Here is a 6000-nt window from a genome sequence, read left to right on the forward strand (position 1 = left end):
ACAAACAAACAAACAAACATACATACATCGATTGTATACATACATAAATACACAGACATACATACATATACACACCACATATATAGATATATACATATACACACAACATACATTCAAACATAAACACAAATACATACATGCACATGTACATACATACTCACATATACACACACACATACAAACATAAATACAGATATATAAACATACATACACATATACATACAGACATGTATGTGTGTATATGTGTATATATGTATGTGTGAGGATCTGTATGCATTAATGTGTATGTACATACACAACACCATTAATGCTGGAACATTTTGTGCCGAAAGTGGCTGCAGTTTAATGGGACTGCCCGACACGCATTTGGAGTTGGACGTGGCGAAAGCCATAGCTGAGGTATGAATCTTGTTGTGCTACAGATGTCATTTTATGTCCATTCATCGCTACTGCAAGGAATCACTGGTATCTTTATTGGTGCGAGCGTGTTCAGTCTGACTGGGTGTTGTATTATTCCCTGCATTAGAAGTGTCATTGTAAAATGAACCACTGGCAACCTGTGACCATTTCAAACACCTGTTCTGTGTTGGACCCCCATTCAGACGTTACTGCTGCTTTATGAGGGCAGTCACCGCAGGTCCCTCCTACCACTTCAGCCATTAGTCCCGTCCAATCAGAGTCCAGTTTGAGCCGCGCCAAAACTCAGTTGCACCTGTTGCCCATGAGCTAATCAAACCCATGTGACCAGGGAGGAGAGGGCTCAGCCAATAGCAGGGCAGAATTTTATGTAGTGCTGCTTATAAGGCGTTGAGTGGCACTGGTTCGAGTTTCCCGGTGAATACAGGATACATCCGTGACGTTCTGGGTTGTCCAAGCTCTTTTTCTGGTTAGTGGAGCGAACTGAACTCGTTACCTGTAGACAGAAGAAGCCTGTGTGTTCATGTTTAGCGGGTTATTTGTTATTGTGCTTTCTGGTGCACAGTGAAAGCTGTGGCTGAGAGCAGAGAGACGATTCAGGCCTAGTGGAGCTGGAACTTCGGCGCGAGCCCGAGACAGCAGGTTCACTGTCCGGAGCAGTCCAGAGGAAAAATGGCGGACGTGGAGGCCAGGTAAGGCGCACACAGAACGTTTAAAATGCAGAGCTTGAGTTGATTTGTGACCAGAGGCTAACATGTTTGATTATGTGTGTGTGTTTCCGCAGGACGGACGAAGGTATTCAGCGGAGCAGCCGAGACCATTTGGGAGAAAGCACCGCGCCTGGAGTTGCTCATCGGCCATACGCTTGTGTACGAACCCCCCGTGACATTTTCCAAAAAAAAAAATAAATTGTGGCCACAAGGTAGCTATAACGTGCGCACGAAATACTAACACAATTTTCATTGCCGGACAACTGGGTAAGCAAATCGAGGGCAAACTCTCTAGGGTCAAAGGTAGAGACATTAGAGGGGCTAAAGCTACAAGATGGACAGGGACGGTCTGATAGAATTTTATTTTAGGCTGGGAATGAGCTACAAAATTTGTGGCCATGTAATAGATATAATGTGCGCGCGAAATACTATTAGTATTTGCACCGGCACTTACATTCAGCTGCTGCTATATAACCCTGTTACTGCTGAAATTACATAATGTGAGCCAAAATTTACACACAAATTCTTTTGTGTCACAGATTTTTGTATTATATGCAAGTCTTTCTCTTCTCAACTACTGAGATATGTTTATACTGTTTATCCTGTTTATTGTTGATAGAACTGTGTTTATACTGTTTACGTTTATACTGTATTTAATTATTTATCTTACTACTTTACTGTAACACTGTGGGCATAGGGAGCACTGCAATTTCAAAGCCTGTGTATGACCTGTACATATGGTTTTGACAATAAAGTTGACTTTGACTTTGACTATTATCATTCCTGGACAACTGGGTAAGCCAATCGAGCGCACCGTTTCTACAACCTCCAATAATCTGCGTATGGGGCTGGGTTGTAGTGATGGTGCGCTCGATTTGCTCACCCAGTTGTCCAGCAATGATGTTAATTGTATTAGTTTTTCTTGCGCATGAATTAGTATTTTGTGCGAACGAATTATTTCTTGTGCACGTTATAGCTACTTTGTGGCCACAATTTAAATTCTTTTTTTACCATGTCACCAGAGGGGCTCCGTACTGATACGTGTGAGTGATCTGAGTGTTGAAGTGCAGGCTTGTGTCTTTAGCTCAGTTGAGATGGGCTTTGTAACCAGTGTAGCCGCTTCAGAGTTTGGGACTGGCCAAGTGTTGGCCCCTTGAATAGAATGTCTTTTATTGTCATTATACATCTTTTACATATACAACCAGATGAAAAGCATCTCCTTCTTCAGTGCAGCATGTATAAATATACAACACCGAATACAATGAAATAAACTAAAATAAGATGAAATAAGTTTAGTGCAAGCATGAAAATATATAAGAAGAAAGGTATACAACAATATGAAGAGGGTTAAAAAAAATACAAGGGGGGGTCTGTTAGTCTTTGTTCTGATGTGCCTGTAGTGCCTTCCTGAGGGCAACAGGTCAAATAGAGCAAAGCCAGGGTGGGAGCTGTCCTTGGTGATGCTCTTTGCTCTGCTGAGGCAGTGGGAGGTGTAAATGTCCATCAGGGAGGGGAGGGGGCAGCCGATGATCTTCTGTGCCACCTTTACCACCCTCTGAAGCCTCTCCCTGTTTGCCATGGTGCAGCTGTCGTACCATACTGATGCAGTACGTCAGCAGGCTCTCAATGGACGAGCGGTAGAAGGTCAGCAGCAGGATGGGGTCCAGGTTGTGCACTTAAACATGTATTTGTCTGTGTGTGTTTAGCAGGTAGCTGCATCTGGCTGAGTGGGACTCCAGCTTGGATGAGGCCATGGCCAGTGTGGAGCCCAGGTACACCCCCTGCTGCATGTGGAAGATGTTTTAACTTCCAGAGTTTGACTTGCCTAGCACCTGTGGCTAATGTTGAGTGTGTTTCTTTGTGTGTTGTGCAGGATGGAGGAGCTGCTGATCCAGAGATCAGCAGCTTGGCTTTGGCTTCAAAAGATGGACACTGTGTCGAGCATAACATCACTAGTTGTGCAGGAAGGAGGAGCTGATCAAGAGGACCATGAGAAGATGCATGTTAGCAAACATTGCTCAATATTTCTGCATTGAAGGATTCAGTTGTATCTTGCTGGTTGTTGTCTTTTTTTTTAATTGGGTTTTTTTTTTTTTTAATTGGGTTTTTTTTTTTTTTTATTGGGTTTTTTTTGGGGGGAGGGGTTTGTTCCTTTGTGTTCAGCAGGTAGCTGCATCTGGCTGAGTGGGATTCCAGCTTAGATGAGGCTTTTGCTGCAGGTGGGTGGAGCTGATCCAGAGGACCCTTTGAGACCAGGTGCATGAAGGCCACATTGTGCAGTGTTTCTACCAGTATGCATGCATCCATGTCTGAGTGAGAGAATGCTTGTATTAAAATCAGAAGGAAGTGCCTGCTTTTGTCTTTAATGCACTTTAGATGGGGTTTAGATTCGTTTGGGGGGGTTCTGGTGAGGATAGAGCGCCATCCTGTGGGAGTGAGGGACACACTGTGGCTGTTGTGTTGTCAGAGCTCTTTGTGGTAAGTGGATTAAAAAAAAGGGCTGTTTCAAAGGTGGTTTGTGTGCTGATGCTTCCTGTTTGTGTTTCTCTTGCAGGATGGCAGAGCTTATTTGGAGGGTCATGAGAGACCAGGTGAGACGTTGCCTGTTGGTTAACATTGTTTAGTGTTTCTACACATGCATACATCAGTTTTTGTGTGTGTGTGTGTGAGAGAGAGAGAGAGAGTGAGTGCTAGGGTGAGTGTTGGAAGTGCAGGCCTGTCTTCAGCTCAGTTTAGATGGGCTTTGTTCTGTATCCAGGTGCTTTGGAGTTTGGGTCTGGCTGAGTATTGTCAGGGCTCAGTTGTGGACGGATTGTGTGTGAGTGTGTGAGTGTGAGAAAGGCATTGAGGTCGGTGTAGGTTTAGAGTCTTTGTCTGTGTCAGTGTCGTCTGTAGGTGGAAACATATATGCAGTTGTGATCTGGACACAACTGTGTATATGTGGAAGCCTGTGTGCAGAGAGTGTGTGTTGGAAGCAGAGGTGTAGCAAGTGTTTCAGAAGTGTGGGGGATGGATGCCAATAAAGTTTGCTTCACATATGTTTTCACATATTTTGACCAAACAATAAAAACGGTATACAATACTCTTTTTAAAGAGTGATACTAGAAAAGTACAAAAACACACTCAGTATAAAATAAAAAAAATCACATCTACACACATCTACAAAAAGGACACTCATTCACTGTACCAGGAAAAAGGTGCCGGTGTGAACTATGAACTTAGCTAGTTCCCGCCTCCTCCTCAGGACGAGCCGATAGATAAATCTAACAGCAAGCGAGGTGGGACTTAAGGCAGAACAACCAGTCACAAGCCGGTCACACTCAAAGGCGGTGTCTGAAGCCGTTTGAAGTAAGAACAGGAGAGGGAGGGGAGAGGAGGCAGCTGCAGCGAGCGTGAACACAGAGCGGCCAGAGAAACGGAGCGAAAGTTCTGAGGCGTTTATGCAAAACTGCGGAAAATCAGCAGAAAAAAAAACTGGGTGTTGAACCTTCTCGCCGGGAAAGGTGTGGGTGTTAAAACACCCACATCACCCACGGGTGCCACGCCCCTGGTTGGAAGCATGGGTTGAAGTGTGTAGCTCTGTGTTTTGTATGTGGTTGTGGGTAGTTGTCAATGTGTGGAGGTCACATGGGTCAGTGTAGGTTTAGTGTGTGTGTTAGATGTAGTTGTCTCTTGATGTAGAGGCTGTCAGTAGTTGTGTATTGTTGATGGAGCTGTGTGGCTCAGTGTTTAGGTGCTGTGCTTGGGCCTGTAGGTGTGAGTCTGTGTTTAACAGGTTCTGGTGGAGTCGGGCTCCAATTGTGGCGTGGGTCTGCAGGTTTGTCTTGATGAAGATTGGCATGAAGGTCATGGAGGAGGTCACAGTCAAAGTGGAGCTCAGGTAGGCCTCCTGCTGCATCTGGAGGTTTTGCTAAATGTTTCAAAATGCAAGGTTAGACTTTCTTTCTCCCTGTGGCTCATGTTTACTTTCTTTGTGCAGGATGGAGCAGCTGATGGAGAGGACCGTGAGAGACAAGGTAAGAGCAAGCATGTTGCTCAACATCGCTCAGTCTTTTATTTTTGTTGTTTTTCTTTTACATTTCAGGGTTCATGTGTGTCTCACTGTCTCTGTTTCTGTGTTCAATTCAGGAAGCGTCGGGTCAGAGACAGTTGGTGTGTGTCCTGGGACATGAAGAGGAAGAATTGCATCTGGGGTTGTGGAGGGTGATTACAAATTAAAGGCTTGATTTGTACCCAGTGGCAGCTTGTTGGCTTTGCTTATTTTGCAATGCACCAACTGATTTTGAGACTGTGCCGTGTTTAATCTTGGTGACTGGCTCCGCACTTCAGGTTAACATTTCAACCTTAGGTACAGGACTTTTCTTTGTTTACAGCCATCTGTGAGGACTGCCAGAGAGTAAATGTAGTTGTAATAATTTGAGTTTTAGGTCAATTTTTACACAAATAGTTAATATGTAGATGAAACAGTGCAGGCTGTGCTGTGTGGATGTCAGATTCTCAGGCTTTAAACTGTGAGGTGTTAGATGCACCACTTAGACTTGATAGACTTTTAAAAACTCTGTCCTTTTCTTGTTTAAACAGACCAAACCTATGTTAGAGAGCTGTATGTTTTGGCTGTTGGCCTGTGGTGTCTGGGTGCCATAGTGTAAGAGTTTAAACTGTGAGCTGTTGGATGCAATAGTAAGACTTATAGGTAACCATTAGCTGTACCACTTTGACTTTAGACATGAATTAAATAAGTAGATGTGTGTAATAGTTGGCTTTATATGTCTGACTTGTTTGGTATGACCACATGTATGTTAGAGTTTGGCACTGTGACTTTTAGACTGTGGTGTGTGGACGCCAGGCTGAGTTTAAACCCAGATGTGATAGA

The sequence above is a fragment of the Toxotes jaculatrix genome, chromosome 21 (assembly GCF_017976425.1).
Source record: "Toxotes jaculatrix isolate fToxJac2 chromosome 21, fToxJac2.pri, whole genome shotgun sequence".
In the NCBI taxonomy this organism is placed as follows: domain Eukaryota; kingdom Metazoa; phylum Chordata; class Actinopteri; family Toxotidae; genus Toxotes; species Toxotes jaculatrix.